The following is a 19,131-nucleotide window of genomic DNA, read 5'->3' as shown; positions in this document are numbered from 1 at the left end:
GCCTGATACAATTTAAGGTGCTACACAGGGCGCATATGACTGGAGCACGGCTTAGTAAATTTTTGGGGGTAGAGGATAGGTGTGCGAGATGCTTGAGAGGCCCAGCGAATCACACCCACATGTTCTGGTCATGCCCGGCACTACAGGGGTTCTGGGTGGGGGTGGCAAAGGTGCTTTCGAAGGTGGTGGGGGTCCGGGTCGAACCAAGCTGGGGGTTGGCTATATTTGGGGTTGCAGAAGAGCCGGGAGTGCAGGAGGCGAGAGAGGCTGACGTGTTGGCCTTTGCGTCCCTTGTAGCCCGGCGCAGGATATTGTTAATGTGGAAGGAAGCCAAACCCCCGGGTGTGGAGACCTGGATAAACGATATGGCAGGGTTTATAAAGTTAGAACGGATTAAGTTTGTGTTAAGGGGTTCGGCTCAGGGGTTCACCAGGCGGTGGCAACCGTTCGTCGACTATCTCACAGAAAGATAGAGGGAATGGAAAAGAAGTAGACAACAGCAGCAACCGGGGGGGGGGGGGGGGGGGAAGGAATCGGACGGACTCTCAGGGATGTTATTGTATATGTATAGGTATTTGGTATCTGTAATTGTATATTGGATTGTATTTTTGGAGACTATTTATTTTGGACAAGGCAGTTGCCATTTAGTTTTGTTGTTTTTTGTTTGTTTTTGTTTATTTACTTATTTATTTGTTTAAAACTGGCCACGGTTATTTATATTGCTTTATTGTTGTGTAAAAGAAACACTACGTATTGTTATGTTTGGCCAAAAAACTTGAATAAAATATATATTTTTTTAAAAAAGGACGTAATCTTGAAAGAATCATTTGCAAAGGAGTTCATGATGCTCATGGCCTTGGTGGGGGAGATGGGGCGGGGGCTGCGGGGGTCATTGGTGCATCTGCTACATCACCTTGTAGATGCAAATGGAGCAGCACTCCATTCTCGACCTCCTCCCGGCCCTGACGCCCTTTGCTTGTCACCTCACTCCTGGTTTTATTTGTCCCTTTCTGCTTTCTTCTTCTTCGGCAGCTTCAATCTCAATTCCGGACACTAAGGAAATGAAAGCTGGTTGGTGCCAACTTACATTTGTGATTTGCTTCATTCTGAGCTGCAGTGAATTTCCCGACAGTATTGTTGTGCGGCTGAAGACAGTCTATAACGCCGGAAGAAATACATTATTCACCATACTCCTTTGAAGTTCGCAAAATTGTTATAAATCGCTCTCTTCTCCGTCCCAGGATACACCTGTGGCAGGCAGGTCATTTCTGTAAAATACAACAATTTGGGCACTGAGTAAAACCAATCTCTCTGAAATGCTTATGGTTTTGTGTCTGTTGAGATCGAACTGATGCTTCTCAGTTAGAAGTGCACACTTGTCACTGTGCTCACCTTCCATATTTACAACAGACATCTGCTGCAAGGCAATAGCATTGGATCCAGCCAGGTTAAACGATGGGATTATCATCTTGACGGATCCTTCCTTGGAGAGTATTCATCATCAATGTCTGGGTGTGCTAGCCTGATCGAGGGGGTCAGCCCACCAGTCACAGGACGGGTCACATTTTCATCCCATTTGTTTTTAGAAGGAATGAAAATCACGTGGGTTTCTATAATGGGTGGATTTTGTGGATTACCAATCAAGCAGCGATATTGTCCATGACAACATTGTGTTAAGCCACCGTCTACAAGGCACAAGTCAGGAGTGTGATGTAATACTCTCCACCTGCCTCAACGAGTGCAGCTCCATTAGCACCGAAGAAGCTCAACACCATCCAGGACAAAGCAACACGCTTGATTTGCTACCCAGCCACAAACATTCAATCGCTCCACCACCAATGCACAGTAGCAGACATGTGTGCCATCTATAAGATGCACTGCAGGAATTAACCAGGGCTCCTTAGGCAGCACCTTCAAACCCATGACCACTACCACATTAAAGTACAAGGGCAACAGATATGTGGGAAAACTACCACATGGAAGTTCCCCTCCAAGTCACTCACCATCATGACTTGGAAATATATCGCCTTTCCTTTACTATCACCGAGTCAAAGTCCTGGAACTCCCTCCCTAACAGCACAGTGGGTGTACCTACACTTTCAGGGACTTTCAGTGGTTCAAGTAGGCCACTCATCACTCAAGGGTAATTAGGGATGGGCAATAAATGCTCAGCGATGCCCACATCCTGTAATTCTATTTTTTGCCTTAATTTCAAATCTGTTGCATTTTCCACTATTCTTTCCTCAATATTGTCCTTCTATTTATCTGCTACTATTTTGCATGTGGAGACCTCAACCTTGTATTTTCTTCATTTTACCAATTGTCTTCTATATTACCCCATGGTCATTCATTTGAGAATGATTGGCAGCTCCTTCCACTCATTTGCTCCTTCTGACATATTTGCTGATTCCCTCCACCTCTATCATTTTCTAACCTGACTTAAATACTCTTTTAGTCTTCAGGTCTGCTGACTGACGCACACCCTAAACATCATGGGTGGGATTCTCCGTTTCAGAGACTAAATACTGACGCCAGGACTGAATCGGTGGGCTTCCACGATAACGAATTTGGCACCAGTCTCGAACCAATTCCTCAACCGCGCCACATGGAACATGATCGATTCCAATGGCAAACGGTGTCGGATTTGCCGGGGTCGGGATTGGCACTTGAGAGGCTGACAAGCTGCAGCCACATGTTCGCACTCCACTCCCCACACACAATCATCCCAGCCAAGAAGATAGCACTTGTTTCGCTGGAGCGTGCTTAACCCATTGTTGGGTCGACTGGGAACAGAGAGTACCTGAGGGGGTGGCCTGGGGGAGGGGACACACACCCATATAACCCATGGCACTAAGTTCACAGTGGGCAGTCATTGGCAAGCACAGCTGCATGGCTGCCTTATAGACTGTGGCAATGGTGTTCCGTGCCCGTCCACCCTGACCCCCATGGCCCACCTCCTGGCTGCCCCCCTCTACTCCCCCCTGTAGCCACCTGGGTTGGCCACTTCCCGACTTTAAAATGGAGATCCGCTAAGAATGCAGGGAAATTCAGTCAAAAGCAGGAAAAACAAGCAGGTGCAAAGTTTCCTGTATATCAGAACTTGCAGGAACCCGGGCAGCACTGAAATTAACAACCATCTACATATTAATGAGCAATCCCCGGGAACAATTGGAAACAGTTAAGGTAAACAAGGCCAAGCCAGACTCCTCGGCGCCAGCAGGAGCCAAGACAAAGGAAGCCAACTGACACTTAGGAACCACCCAGTGATCAGGGAACAGCTCCAGTATTGGAGAAATCGATCCAAGTGATCAGAACTTAGTCCAATCACTTGGAACCAGGTACGGGGTCCGCCCAAAAGGGCGCGAAGCCCCTGGGGACTATAAAATAGAGTCCCCAAGTTCAATTCGTCCTTCTTGGCAGGGCCTCTCAGCAGCTCGAAACAACCCTTGACCATAACCTGCCTAGTAGCTGCACCAACCAAGTAAGTCTCCAGTCAACGCTCGCTACGAGATAGGCGCTCCTAGCTACCAGTCCATACCAGCTTTGAAGCCTGCAGACTCAGAATCGAACGGAAGGCCATTTGTTCCCCTGACCTGGTGGGCCAGTTCCAAAGCTAAGTATAGGCCTCTTAGTGTTAGAGATTGTCTAGTAAGTAGAGTTTTATACACGAGTAGTGATTGACTGTGTATCATAAATGTGTTTTGATTTGAAACCTACTAACTGGTGTGTTGAGTTATTGATCAGCACTTGAACTTGAACCTTGTGGTGGTATCATAAAGATACCTGGCGACTCTAGAGCAAAGGTTATAAAACAGAGCAAATTAAGTAAAGACACAACGAGCAACACCCCGGCCATGGCAGAAGCCCCAGAGCCAGCGGCACAACTGTCAGCGCACACTATAGCGATGTTGGACACTTTCCGTGCACCCTCTCTCTCCTGAGCAGCCATGGCGCCTATTTCCCAAATTTTAAACCCGCAAGTGAAACTCGCCGTCGGTAATTCCTCCCGGCGGAAGTGGAGCATCGCGGAGGTCCCAAAGAATACTGGGTTGGGCACGCGAATGATTTGCCAATGCCGTTTACTGTACATGTAGAGTAGGCTGCAGTGCCGCTGCTGTTAAGGCACCAGAGCATGGCAGTCTGTCGGGCACTTGGCGCCGGCCCCGATTTTCACCTCACACGCAATTCTCCGCCCAATCGCCTTTCGTGAATCCGGCATCGCTGGACGGAAAATCCTGCCCAGTCACTTTGAATTCTCACAAGACGTCTGGTGACTGAAGTACATACTGTGCATTCCCAAGATCTTCTGGTGCAATTTTTAAATTTCTCTTTGAAACTTTCACCATTTGAACATTTTCCATGTCTAGCCTCATTGAGAAAGTAACGCCTGACCCAAAATCCGCCACCATCATGAATGTAGACATTCACCTCTTTGGGTATATTGACACTTAACTGAAGAAGCAGATGAGGGGGTGAGGAGATTTTGTTTGTGATGCAGCAAATGGTTATGATCTGGAATACACCCACTGAAAGGGTAGCTGAAGCAGATCCAATTGCACCTTTCATAAAGAAATTGGCTGAACACTTGACAATAACAAAGGAAAAGTGTGGGAGAATGGGAGTCTTGTGCAGGGCCAGCACAGGCTGAGTGGGCTGAATGGCCTCCCTCTTCACCATATCATTCTATGATAATCAGGAGTTCTTCCTAACATGATAGTACTCTCCCTTTAAGTCACAAAGAAAAACTGCGGGTGCAGTTTAAAAGAAACACAGCAAGTGTATGACAAACACGACAGCTGTTGACAAATAATTATAGATGCGCCAGCTCCGCTTCAATTCCAGTTTATTCCACAAGGACATCTCATAAACTCAAAAATTATATATCTAGAATGTGACTCACCGTCATTGCAGGTGATTAGCGGGCTAATGGTTATATTGATATAGAAAATGAATATTTAGAAATGGCACGCCACAGCGAGTGAAGAATTCAGTCTTCTGGAGGTGGTCGTTTGGAGCTTGCCCTTTCAAACGATTGCTCGAGCAACTTACTGGCATTCAGCAACATTACCCGATGACAGGTTTTGGCATTCAGTCATGTTATTATAGTTCTTTTTCATCCCCCTCTCCTAATGAGTACTTGGTTCTTCAGTTGCCCTTTCAAATAATAAAATTTTGTCTAATTATACTTGAGGCGCGTACAAGCTTAAGAGCGAAAGAACAAACAGGGGCCAAGCCGCAAGATACAATGCACCTTTTGCCTGAAGGCTCAGGGCACGATGATGGGCAGGTCAAATAGAAAAGTTGTCACGAGCACGCTCTGGAGGAAGAATGCATGCTTCGGGGCTATTGACGGACTGGACAAAAGACGTCCTGCCCTTTTCACCAACTCTGAGAGCAAGTGACCACGACAATTTTCAAAATGTCCCTTTTCGAACAGTTGCAAGCTGAATAATGCACTTTGGTGAAAAGGCACCTGTTTGAGGTTTAAAACATTGCAATCTTTTGCTGTGAAATGGGGGGGGGGGGTCTAGAGTGCAGCTACTTCCTGCTGGTAGTTGTTTTCCGTCACCAGAATGTTTTGTGGTCGAGGAATGTTGATGTGCTCGCTGACCCGCTTGAGCCACTGGATCAGCAATGCCTCACTTGTACAATTCTTTTTTTTTAAATGACGGCATGAGCTTACTGCTCCCGTTTTCTCTCACCTCCTCCTGGGCTCTTCAAGCGACGGTGCTTCTCCCATTCAGGCCTCTTGCACATCCCCTACTTGAAGCACTTCACCGCTGGTGGTTGAGCCTTCAGCTGACTGGGCTTTAAGCTCCAGAATTCCCGCCCTAAAACTCTCCTCCTCTCTACATCTGGGCTGGGATCACTGTGGGGTGCATCAAGGAGGGGTGGGAGTCCTGCACTCTGGAGCTACCAGCCAATCTGATTGGCCGACAGCTCCACCTGTCCTGTCAGCATTCCGAAGGCGTCAGTAGCCGCTGCCTGGGCAGCAAGCAGGAGGCGATAAATACAAACACGCAAAATGAGAGCAGGAGTAGGCCTTTCGGCCTCTCGAGCCTGCTCTGCCATTCTAGAAGATCATGGCTGATGTGTTTATGTGAATACCACATTCCATTCTACCCTCAGTAACATTTGATTCTCTTTCCTGATAAGAATCTATCCATCTCCATCTTAAAAATATTCAAAATCTTCAGTCACTCCCTTTCCACCACCTCAGAGAGTTCCAAAGTTGTAAAATCCTGAGAGAAAACAATTCTCCTTCTCTCTGTCCTCTAACGTGAGCCCTGATTTTAAAACAGTGCCCCCTAGCTCTGGACTCACACTCAGGAGGAAACATCCTCTCAATGGCCATCTTGTCAACAAGCATTCAGGATCTTAAATACTTCAATCATGTCACCTTTCACTCTTGTAAACTCCAGTAGATACAAGTCCACTCTGTCCAACCTTTCCTCATAAGACAACTCGATCATTCCAGGAATCAACCTAATAAACTTCCTTTGAACAGCATCCAACACATTTACATCCTTCCTTGAATAAGGAGCCCAAAACTGCACACAGTAGGCAAAATGCTCCATTTGGGAGACTAAGAGCACGATTCTCTAGCCTCGTTGCGCTCTCGGTCAAGCGTAACGAGACCGGAGATTAGTGGGAGAGGCCAAAACCGAGATCTGCGCCGGGCGGCAAACAGTTTGTGATGCTACCGGCCCCCTCCCGTAGGCAAAATCGGGATCTCATCGTAGCGTGGCAAGAAACCAATTATCACCATTTAAGCCCCATTTCCATATAAACAACGAGAGCGATCCCATATCCAATGGCCTCCCGTCATTCAGCGGCCTCCCCAGCAAGTGCTCACGCTGGCGCCGATTAGTACTCCTTTTGAAAAATGTGAACTTGGTGGAAGGGCTTTTGTGGGGAGTCGAGGAGGTGAGTAGCCATCCTTGCTCACAGGCAAAGAGCCCGGGAATGCTGGGCTTGCTGCCCCTGTGCTCCGCAGGTGGGGGTGGAGCTCGGCTGGGGGTGGGGTCCCTCCGCAGGGGTGGGCCGCCATGGGGGGAGGGGGAGGCGCTGGGAGGCACCCATCGCGGCACCATCATGCCAACAGCTGGATCGTGTGTAACCATTCAGGGGCAACCCTTGTCCCTGCCCGTCTGCTCCACCGACCACCCATAATCCCTACCGAATGCTGAGGGCTCTGGCTGCGTGGCTGGAGGTTATTGCTAATAGGGAATTGGCAATCGTGGGTAAGTGTGAGCTTCACACAGGCCAAGTGGATTCATGTGGGTGGGCGGGCCATATATCATGTGGGAGTCATTGCCTAGCACCCCAGTCACACCCCGATGCCTGGACACTGTGCTTGAAAACTGTGGGAGTCAACATCACACACGCAACATCCGAACACCCAGGGGATGGGACATAGCTCCAGGGACATGTCCACAGCCGGAGGATGGGTGAGTGCCAATGGAAGGGGGGATGCCTGGAGCGATGGAGCAAGGGTCTGGGGGTCAGCCCGCATTGCAGAAGGAAGTGACAGAGGCATCATAATGGTTGTGCAAGAAGGAGATTAATGTGCTGTGCAATAGTCAACTCCCGGTGGTGCCATCCACTCCACCCCCAACCCCCCACCCCTCCCCCCCATCACCGCCTCACCCCCCACTCCCTCCCCCCTCCCCTGGATCCCCCACCTCAATGTGCTTGGCCCTCCTAGCTCTACCGCTACGCCTATGTGTTTCTCCAGGATGCACATCTGAGGTGGAGGCTGCCAGCTGCCGACCTCCTCCCGTGACCTTCAATGCCCCTGGCGGGCATCCTCTGGGGTAGGAGGGCCCCGGCTCACTATTCGACGGCACATGCACAGCCGCGCTGCCCTGTCCCGTGTGCTGACCTCGAGACGCAGCCTCATCAGAGAGGTGGAAATCGGGGGAGCTGGTGGCCACCGTCGCCACTCCATGGGATGGGTCCAGCCTGTCACCCAGCGCCCTCTCCTCCCGCTTGGTGCCCTTAGGGTTCTGGGGTTCACCTCGGGATGGAGGTAGCTGGTTCGGGCCCCCGCTGCCTCTGCATCATCTGGCTCTGCCAGTCCTGGCAGTTCTCTGATGCCTGCACCATTATGTCGACACCTTCGGCGATGCTCCTCAGCGACTGGGACAAGCTCCACAGCGCCTCGACCATTCCCATCTGAGAGCGGGACATGTCCCGCAGAATCTCACCAAGGTCGGCCTGGTACTGGGCGTCACCCCGGTGAGTCGGACATTCTGCCGAGACCCTCAGCCATGGCCGTCACCGACTGTGCGGCGCCTTGCATGCCTTCACTCACAGTGACAACGTCATGTACCAGGCTCGCCATTAGGGTCGCCACCCTAGCAGTGTTGGCCTTGATGCCACTCAATGCTGGTGCCATCTCCTGCACGCATAGCCTCTGGGACTCCTCCAATTGGCTATGGATCTGCTGGAGTGATGCTAACATCTCCCTCTGAATGTCCCAACCACTCCCTATTGTCTCGATCATCTCCGAGTACCTCTGTACCACAAGCTTAGCATCAGGCTGGGACCCAGCTGGGTCCTGGAATCCAGCAGACCTCCGACTGCTGTCTCACCCAGGGGTTTCTGCCTCCAGCTGATGTAAATCATCAGCGATGCGGTGCTCACCACATTGTGCCCCAGAAGCCTGTCCACTAGCATGTGCCGCTGAGGTGTGTTACTGGGGGAGGGTGGGAATGACAACTGTGCTGCAAACCACAGTTGCATCACCGGAGCTCTCCTCCGAGGTGTCCTCCTTGGAATCAGGGGAGGGTGACGCCCGGGATGGGCTGGCTCCGTCGGCTGGAGGACCTGCAGAAGAATGGACATGTGGTGGGGGGGTGGCATTGTTAATTAGAGATAGTATAACAGGTGCAGAAAGGCAGTTCGAGGAGTATCAGCCTACTGAGGCAGTATGGGTTGAAGTCAGAAATAGGGAAGGAGCAGTCACCTTGTTAGGAGTTTTCTATAGGCCCCCCAATAGTAGCAGAGATGTGGAGGAACAGATTGGGAAACAGACTTTCAAAAGGTGCAGAAGTCACAGGGTAGTAGTCATGGGTGACTTTAACTTCCCAAACATTGAGTGGAAACTCTTTAGATCAAATAGTTTGGATGGGGTGGTGTTTGTGCAGTGTGTCCAGGAAACTTTTCTAACACAGTATGTAGATTGCCCGACCAGAGGAGGGGCAATATTGGATTCAGTACTTGGTAATGAACCAGGGCAAGTGATAGATTTGTTAGTGGGGGAGCATTTTGGAGATAGTGACCACAATTCTGTGACTTTCACTTTAGTAATGGAGAAGGATAGGTGCGTGCAACAGGGCAAGGTTTACAATTGGGGGAAGGGGAAATACGATGTTGTCAGACAAGAATTGAAGTGCATAAGTCGGGAACATAGGCTGTCAGGGAAGGACACAAGTGAAATGTGGAACTTGTTCAAGGAACAGGTACTACGTGTCCTTGATATGTGTGTCCCTGTCAGGCAGGGAAGAGATGGTCGAGTGAGGGAACCATGGTTGACAAGAGAGGTTGAATGTCTTGTTAAGAGGAAAAAGGAGACTTATGTAAGGCTGAGGAAATTTAGTTCAGACAGGGCGTTGGAGGGATACAAGATAGCCAGGAGGGAACTGAAGAAAGGGATTAGGAGAGCTAAGAGAGGGCATGAACAATCTTTGGCGGGTAGGATCAAGGGAAACCCCTAGGCCTTTTACACATATGTGAGAAATATGAGAATGACTAGAGCGAGGGTAGGTCCGATCAAGGTCAGTAGCGGGAGATTGTGTATTGAGTCTGAAGAGATAGGAGAGGTGTTGAACGAGTACTTTTCTTCTGTATTTACAAATGAGAGGGGCCATATTGTTGGAGAGGACAGTGTAAAACAGACTGGTAAGCTCGAGGAAATACTTGTTAGGAAGGAAGATGTGTTGGGCATTTTGAAAAACTTGAGGATAGACAAGTCCCCCGGGCCTGACGGGATATATCCAAGGATTCTATGGGATTCTTTTCGTCCTCACTGTCAACAGGGGTGGTACCAGGGGATTGGAGAGTGGCGAATGTTGTGCCCCTGTTCAAAAAAGGGAATAGGGATAACCCTGAGAATTACAGGCCAGTTACTCTTACTTCGGTGGTAAGCAAAGTCATGGAAAGGGTACTGAAGGATAGGATTTCTGAGCATCTGGAAAGACACTGCTTGATTAGGGATAGTCAGCACAGATTTGTGAGGGGTAGGTCTTGCCTTACAAGTCTTATTGAATTCTTTGAGGAGGTGACCAAGCATGTGGATGAAGGTAAAGCAGTGGATGTAGTGTACATGGATTTTAGTAAGGCATTTGATAAGGTTCCCCATGGTAGACTTCTGCAGAAAGTAAGGAGGCATGGGATAGTGGGAAATTTGGCCAGTTGGATAATGAACTGGCTAACCAATAGAAGTCAGAGAGTGGTGATAGATGGCAAATATTCAGCCTGGATCCTAGTTACCAGTGGCGTACCGCAGGGATCAGTTCTGGGTCCTCTGCTGTTTGTGATTTTCATTAATGACTTGGATGAGGGAGTTGAAGGGTGGGTCAGTAAATTTGCAGATGATACGAAGATTGGTGGAGTTGTGGATAGTGAGGAAGGCTGTTGTCGGCTGCAAAGAGACATAGATAGGATGCAGAGCTGGGCTGAGAAGTGGCAGATGGAGTTTAACCCTGAAAAGTGTGAGGTTGTCCATTTTGGAAGGACAAATATGAATGCGGAATACAGGGTTAACGGTAGAGTTCTTGGCAATGTGGAGGAGCAGAGAGATCTTGGGGTCTATGTTCATACATCTTTGAAAGTTGCCACTCAAGTGGATAGAGCTGTAAAGAAGGCCTATGGTGTGCTTGCGTTCATTAACAGAGGGATTGAATTTAAGAGCCGTGAGGTGATGATGCAGCTGTACAAAACTTTGGTAAGGCCACATTTGGAGTACTGTGTACAGTTCTGGCCGCCTCATTTTAGGAAGGATGTGGAAGCTTTGGAAAAGGTGCAAAGGAGATTTACCAGGATGTTGCCTGGAATGGAGAGTAGGTCTTACGAGGCAAGGTTGAGGGTGCTAGGCCTTTTCTCATTAGAACGGAGAAGGATGAGGGGCGAATTGATAGAGTTTTATAAGATGATCAGGGGAATAGATAGAGTAGACAGTCAGAGACTTTTTCCCCGGGTGGAACAAACCATTACACGGGGACATAAATTTAAGGTGAATGGTGGAAGATATAGGGGGGATGTCAGAGGTAGGTTCTTTACCCAGAGAGTAGTGGGGGCATGGAATGCACTGCCTGTGGAAGTAGTTGAGTCGGAAACATTAGGGACCTTCAAGCAGCTATTGGATAGTACATGGATTACGGTAAAAAGATATAGTGTAGATTTATTTGTTCTTAAGGGCAACACGGTAGCATTGTGGATACGTGGGGGCCCCCTTGGGGCCAGATCCCATCGCGCCCCTCTGAGGACTCCGCAGGCCGCCCTCAGAGCCAGGTCCCGCAGGTACGGACCTGGTCTAATCCACACCGGCGGGACTGGCCGAAAACAGGTGGCCGCTCAGCCCATCAGGGACCGGAGAATCGCTGGGGGGTGTCACTGCCAATGGCCCCCGACAGGCGCGACGTGATCCCCGCTCCCGCCCAAAAAACGGCGCCAGAGAATTCGGCAGCCGGCGTCAGAGTGGTGGGGCGGGATTCACGCCGCCCCAGGCGATTCTCCGACCCGGCGGGGGGTCGGAGAATCCTGCCCCTTATGTCTGGCACCTCTCCGCCAGTCTGGGCCTTCTCCCGCCAATTGTGAGAGACTTTTTCCTGCGGAGACACAGAGAGAGCATCGTTCACAACACACATGGCTCACAGTGGTGGGAGCAGGGGGTGAAGGCGGGATTGGAGGGTTGTGGGTGGGGGAGGGAAGGCTGGGGTCGCTTGGAGAGTTGGGGGGTGGATGCTTCCTTGGGGGAGCGAGGGCATTGGTGTGTACTCACTTGTGCTGCCCGGTGTAGGTCGTTGACCTTCTTCCTGCACTTCTGGCCAGTCCCCTTGGTCATACTACTCGAGCTTATGGCGGCTGCCACCTCATCCCAGGCAACACTGGCTGCCTTGTGGCTCACCCTCCGGGACCTTCAGGGGAACAGGACAGCCCTCCTGGCCTCCACTGCATCTGGGAGCCTCCCCAGGTCAGCATCTCCAAATCTTGGGGCTGGTCTCCTGGGCATCAGTTTTGCGAGCTGGCCGAGCAAGTGCAGTTTAAGTGCAGCTCGATCTTGTTAGCGGGGCGCTGGCGAGTGGTGTGCGAGCGAATCAGCTGGCGAGCCGTCATTTGCAGCTAGAAGCCTGTGAGGCCTCGTTAAGTGGACCAATTAACATTGAATTGCATTGCCGGATTCACTGGGACGAGTGCCGGGAAGCTCGCGGCAATTTCCCTACCGCACATGGAAATTTTCCTGGAGAATTGCTCCCGAAAGGCCGATTCTCCAGCCGCGCTTCATGAAACAATATCCTTACTTTTATGTTCAATAAAATTCCATTAGCCTTCTTGGTTACATGCTGCACCTGCATACTAACTTTTCGTGACTCATGCAAAAGAACATCTAGATCCCTCCGAACTTCGGAATTCTGTAATCATTCTCCATTTACGTAATACTGTGCCTTTTTATTCTTCATGCCAGAATGAACAACTTCACATTTTCCCATATTATCCTCCGTCTTAAAGATTTTTGCCCACTCACTTAACCTACCTATGTACATCTGCAAACTTATGGCTTCTTCACAACATACTTTCCTACCTATCTTTCTGTCACCAAAAAATTTAGCAACCATGCCTTCACTCCCGGTCTAAGCCATTGGTGTAAACTGTAAAATGTTGAGGCCCCTGCGCAGACCCCTGTGGAGCTCCACTTCTCACATGCTGCTAGTCAGACAAAGACCGATTTGTGTCTATTCTGTATGCCACCAGTCAACCAATCTTCTATCCAGGCTAATGTGTTACCCACTACACCAGGAGCTATTATTTTCAGCAATAACCTTTGATGTGGCACCTTATCAAATACTTCCTGGAAATCCAAGTACAGTACATCCACCGGTTCCCCTTTATTCACAGCACATTTAAAGAACTCCAATAAAAGGTTAAACAAGATTATTCTTTCATAAAACTATGCTGACTCTTCCCAATTACCTTGTGATTTTCTATGTTCCCAGCTATAACCTCTTTAATGATCAATTCTAACAACTTCCCCATGGCAGTCAAGCTTACTGGCCAATAGTTCTCTGTTTTAAAAACCATACTGAGTCAGTCAAGTGACATGTGGGGCGAGATTCTCCGATCCCCCGCTGGGTCGGAGAATCGCCGGGGGCTGGCGTGAATCCCGCCTCCGCCAGTTGCCGAATTCTCCACCACCGGATACTCGGCAGGGGCGGGAATCGCGCCGCGCCGGTTGGCGGCCCCCCCCCCCCCCCCCGCGATTCTCCGGCCCGAATGGGCCGAAGTCCTGCCGCTAAAATGCCTGTCCTGCCGGCATAGATTAAACCACCTACCTTACCGGTGGGACAAGGTGCTGTTTAGCCCACTGTGCTACACCAGCCCCTACATACATAAGGGGCTGGATCGCCCGCACCCCTACGCCGAAATCGCGACTGCCGCCGGGATGGAGAATGCATTTCCCCGCACGGAATCGGGAATGGCGCTGGTTCCCCGATTCTGCGGTCGCCGAAAAGCAGCGTATTCAGAGAGTACGCCCTGCCGCCTAGCACCTACCTGGGGCCATTGCTTGTGGCCCGCTTCACCATTCTCCGCCCCCGACTGGCCGAAGTCCCGACGGCGTGGACCACTCATGGTCCAGCTGGTTGGGAAACTAGCATGGCGGCTGCGGACTCAGTCCGCAACCTCCCTGGTCAGGGGCAGGCCGATCGGTGGGCAGGGGGGGCCTAATACGCGGCTGGCCAATGCTTGGGCAGGCAGTCAGGGTCGGTTGGCCACGCGGCCGACTGGGGGGTCTATTTTCAGTGTCCAGCTCCGCGGTCTGAGTCCAGATGGGTTTTTACGACAATCCGCAATAGGATATGTGGGGAGCACAGTGTGGCTGCTGGAAGCCGCCGCTGTGCGCATGCGCGGCCTCCAACTCGGAAGTGCGGGGGCCCGTATCTGCAGCAAAAGCTGCTGGTTTTATGCTGGGTCCCTGCTAGTCCACTTCAGGGCTAGGAATATGTGGCCCTTTCACGACAGTTTTTCTGGCGTGAAAGTCCACAGTCTTTATGACAGCGTGGGGACATAGTCCCAAAAAACAGAGAATCCAGCGCAAGGTGAGTAGAGCCACAGCTGGGTGGATGGTTGTTGTGGTGGTGGGTGATGCGTTCAGGTACGTCCTCACTGGGATTGATGAAAGTCCCCAGTTAGAGCTATCTGTGTCCGGTTTCCATTTTGTGCTTTTGTGATGTGAATTTTGAGAGACCGTGCCTGTCTTCTACAAAGGTCCAGACAGATCATGGGTGTAATTCTCCAAAAATGGGGCTATGCCCCCACGCCCGTGAGAAAACAGGCGAGAATCATTCTGGACTTTCTTGAAGAAAGATTCTTCGTTTTGAAAGGGGCTTGCAGGACCCGGAGTGCTCCACGCAGCTGCGGCTGTTGATACGGGGCCCTGCACCTCCGGCTGCGGGTCTGCGCATGCACACAGCGAACGCCTGCTGCGGCGGCCCCACGCAACATTGCGGACCCACACAGCAAGCCGGCCCCCACAATGTAGGCCACTCCCCCCCAGATCGCGCGCCCCCACCGATTGGTGGCCCCCGATCGCGAGCCTGACTGTCCTGGAGACCCCCTCCCCCTGGCGACGGATCCACCCACCTCCCACCAGAGCAGCCGCGGACTGGGTCCGCAGCGGGCACTCCGAGCTCCCGCCGGGTGGAACCATGTTACAACCACGCCGGCGGGAACTTGGACAGCTGCCGGCGGAGAATCGCCACGGGGGTCTCTTTCAGTGGCACCTGACGGGCGCCGTGTCCACCGCGCGACTGGTGGCGATTCTCCGGTCTGCGGAGAATCGCGAGATGGCGTCGGACCCGATCGCGGGTCTGACGCCCTATTCTCCGACCCTGCGCCGAGCGCAATTTCAACGCGGAGGCTCGGAGAACCCCGCCCCACATATCCTACTGTGGATTGTCGTAAAAATCCATCTGGTTCACTAATGCCCTTGAGGGAAGGAAATCTGCCATCCTTACCTGGTCTGGCCTACATGTGACTCCAGACCCACAGAAATGTGGTTGACTCTTAAATGTCCTCTGAAATGATCTCGCAAGCCTCTATGTTGTATTCAACCACTACAAAATCACAAAGAAATGGTATGAAACCGGACACATTGGGTGTACCTACACCTCAGGGACTGCAGCGGTTCAAGGAGGAAACTCACCACCACCTTCCGAAGGGCAACTGGGAATAGATAATAAATACTGGCCTATGCAGCGACACCTACACCCCGTAAATGAATAAAAATATGTTTTAAATGACTCCTATGTGCGAGAGTGTATGGGGCCGCACCAGGTCTTGTACTATGGTTGGTATTGCGTTACTCCCTTTTGTTTGGGATGTTGCTTCGTAGCCAGGATGTCCTGAGAGGCCAAGTGAGGTTTCCCTTCTTTGTCTCGTGATGAGGGGTGTGCCCCTGGGGACAATAAACTCATGGCTGTGTCTTGGTCTCTTTTATCCTGTGACCCTCTGTTCTTGGTAGTTTTCCTTTCTAATCCTGTCCCAGTTAGTGCATTGGGAGGTGCTGACCGTTTTGACTAGAATCTAAATCAATTGTATGAATATTTGCTGGTCATCTCTGAATAGATATGTGGAATGATGATCATTCTGCACTGTGCCGGAGGTTGGAGTTTTGTTGTGTCTGGTGGTTATGTGTAAAATATCCTTTTAGAGCCAGTCCCCTCGCAAATCCTTTCTGTAAATTTTATTTTTGTTATTGTTGGGTTAAAGAATCCATGACTGGCTCCTATAAAGATACAGTCAGGTCTGATATCCGAGAAGAGGGCATCACATTGTGTTATTGCTGCCTCTGGTGTGACTGGAGTTGAGGGAGATATGTTCTGGTGTGCACCCAAACGTGTGCAAAGATCTTATCCCAAATTCTCATGGACATTGCGAACAACCACCACATGGGAAGGTGTGTACAATTTTACCATATTTTCATGGCCTATCCTCCTCGCTCTCGTTCTCTAGTGATTATTGTGATGAATGTAGAATTTCAGATGTATTGCGTTATATGTATTTAGTGCAGTAAGGGTTAAAAGCCTGGGTTAGTGTGTGTATGACAGCTGCAGTCATGTTTTTGAAAATCGGCGTTTGAAAGGCAGCTAGGTCTTTGGACAGAGGCGCAATTGAAGCATCATAAAAGTAAGATTATAGTTTATTCCAACCAGGGATATTGGTCACTGAAATTGGGATAATGGAATTTTGTTTATATTAAGAAGGTCCCCTGAGGAGTAGATAATTAGCAACATTGTGTTCAGCTTAGTAAGATGATATAGTTAATGGGAGGAGCGGTTTCTGGAGTTACAGTTATGTGAACTGACGAGGATCTGCTCTCCCGGAACTTTAGCTTTTGCCTGTGAACAGACTCGAAAAGGTTTCTGAAAAGGCTGGCAGTTTAAACAGTAGTTTGTCACTGGCAAGAATCTGCAAGCTGTTTCCTGGAGGATCTCTCTCTCACAAAGTGGTTTATCCAAGACATCTCTTTACAGCAAGTATTCCAGGGTTGGCTAACTGTATTTAAAAGTGGATTTTGACCTGACATGGGTTTTGCTTGAGTGGAGATAAGACAGTAGTTTGGAGTTAGTGTTTCATGTTATTGCTAAGCATTGTTTATTTGGGCAGCTATTTTTCTTCATGCTGTTAAATGTAACAATACTATGTTAGAAATAAAGTTTGTTTTAATACACTGGGCCGGGATTCTCCCCTACCCTGCGGAGGCTATGGCCGATGCGGAAGGAAAAGAGTGCCCCCATGGCACAGGCCCGCCCGTGGATCGGTGGGGCCCGATCATAGATTATCATAGAATTTACAGTGCAGAAGGAGGCCATTCGGCCCATCGAGTCTGCAGCGGCTCTTGGAAAGAGCACCCTACCCAAGGTCAACACCTCCACCCTATCCCCATAACCCAGTAACCCCACCCAACACTAAGGGCAATTTTGGACACTAAGGGCAATTTATCATGGCCAATTCACCTGCACATCTTTGGCCAATCCACCGTGGGGGCACCCCCTGTGGCCAGATCGCCTCGCGCCTCCCCTCAGGACCCCAGAGCCCGCCCGCGCCGCCAGTCCCGCCGGTAAGGTAGGTGGTTTGATTCACGGCGGCGGGACTGACATGACTGCAGCGGGACTTCGGCCCATCGAGGGCTGGAGAATCGGCAGGCGGTGACCACCGACCGGCGCGATTCCCGTCCCCGCCGAATTTTCGATGCCGGAGAATTCGGCGGCTGGCGGGGCAGGATTCACGCCGCCCCTCGGCGATTCTCCAACCCGGCGGGGGGTTCGGAGAATCCTGCCCCATGTCCCTATTTGTATGTGGAATCGCTGCTGGAGCAAGGTATCCTTTCCTCACAGTGTTCAAAATTAAATAAAATATTGGGGTTTCTGTCTGGTATCCTAGCAACTGTTGCGGTCTGGTCTGGGATCATAATAATATGGAGGCGCCAAGCTGAGTTTAGTGATTGCACTGAATCAACTGGATTGTTGTTCTTCTGTCCTCTTCTGTATTTCTGTATGCTGAGACATTTTTGCTGTGCTGTATTAATTCTGAGGTTTTGTTGCGTTATTTATTAAAATGGAAAAACTTCAATAAAATCTATATTTAAAAAAAATCCGAATGCACTTTTAACGGGCGGTATTTTCCGGCAAAATTTATTTTTGCTTTTTGGTGACACGGCAAAAGTTTCAATGGTTCCTTATTGTTAGGACAACTGCACAAAAATTTCCTTTCGTTCCCCTGATGGTTCAAAGCAGCAATAATGTTTTAATGAACCTTCCCTTGTGAATGCACTCCCTGTACTCCTTCACTTGGTTCTGGGGCGAAATTCTCCGGTATCGGCGCGATGTCCGCCGACTGGCGCCCAAAACGGCGCAAATCAGTCGGGCATCGCGCCGCCCCAAAGGTGCGAAATTCTCCGCATCTTTGGGGGCCGAGCCCCAACCTTAATGGGGCTAGGCCCGCGCCGGACGAATTTCTGCCCCGCCAGCTGGCGGAAAAGGCCTTTGGTGCCCCGCCAGCTGGCGCGGAAATGACATCTCCGGGAGGCGCATGCGTGGGAGCGTTAGCGGCCGCTGACGGCATTCCCGCGCATGCGCAGTGGAGGGAGTCTCTTCCACCTCCGCCATGGTGGAGACCGTGGCAAAGGCGGAAGGAAAAGAGTGCACCCACGGCACAGGCCCGCCCGCGGATTGGTGGGCCCCGATCGCGGGCCAGGCCGCCGTGGGGCACCCCCCGGGGCCAGATCGCCCCGCGCCCCCCCAGAGCCCGCCCGCGCCGTCTTGTCCCGCCAGTAAGGTAGGTGGCTTAATCTACGCCGGCGGGACAGGCATTTTAGCAGCGGGACTCCGGCCCATCCGGGCCGGAGAATCGCGGGGGGGGGGGCCCGCCAACCGGCGCGGCGTGATTCCCGCCCTCGCTGAATATCCGGTGCTGGAGAATTCGGCAACCGGCGGGGGCGGGATTCACGCCAGGGTCGGAGAATCTCGCCCAGTTTTCAGCCATGTAAACAGTAGCTGTCACCAAAGTTCCCTCTAATTTCCCTTTGCTGAGTGCATTTGTTGCGCCGTGCAGTCCCTCTGAGATTACCGTGTAGCCGTACACGCTTAAAGAAACCACACCTTGGTCTGTTTTCTCCTGAGTGATAGGGTCTGAACTGCTTCATGTATGCACACATAGTGAAGGATGCCTTCGCTGTCACATTTGCTTCTGATTCTACTAACCCTCAGTATGAAGATTTTTGAGCCTTTTAAAAAAAAGATTAATTAGCTTATTGTGCCCATGTATCCAAGTACTCTCGCACGTCCCGTCCCCCCCCCCCACCCCCCCCGGCCCCCCAAATTGGCTCGTCAAGCTCATAACTCTAAC

The 19,131-nt window shown here is 50.8% G+C and overlaps 1 long non-coding RNA gene across 1 annotated transcript in view; it reads right to left on the bottom strand.

Annotated features, from left to right (window-relative positions):
• The window catches only part of LOC140409474 (uncharacterized), a 70,606-nt gene extending 64,745 nt beyond the window's left edge, over positions 1 to 5,861 (bottom strand). The window contains exons 1-2 of the long non-coding RNA XR_011940343.1: positions 5,703 to 5,861; positions 914 to 1,268 (exon numbers count right to left, since the gene is read on the bottom strand). This is a non-coding gene — a long non-coding RNA (uncharacterized lncRNA). The remainder of the gene's footprint in view (positions 1 to 913; positions 1,269 to 5,702) is intronic.
• Between the last annotated feature and the right edge of the window lie 13,270 nt (positions 5,862 to 19,131).

This window comes from Scyliorhinus torazame, chromosome 3, assembly GCF_047496885.1.
Source record: "Scyliorhinus torazame isolate Kashiwa2021f chromosome 3, sScyTor2.1, whole genome shotgun sequence".
In the NCBI taxonomy this organism is placed as follows: Eukaryota; Metazoa; Chordata; class Chondrichthyes; order Carcharhiniformes; family Scyliorhinidae; genus Scyliorhinus; species Scyliorhinus torazame.
The sequence above is the reverse complement of the archived record's forward strand: the minus strand, read 5'-3'. Positions and strand labels throughout refer to the sequence as shown.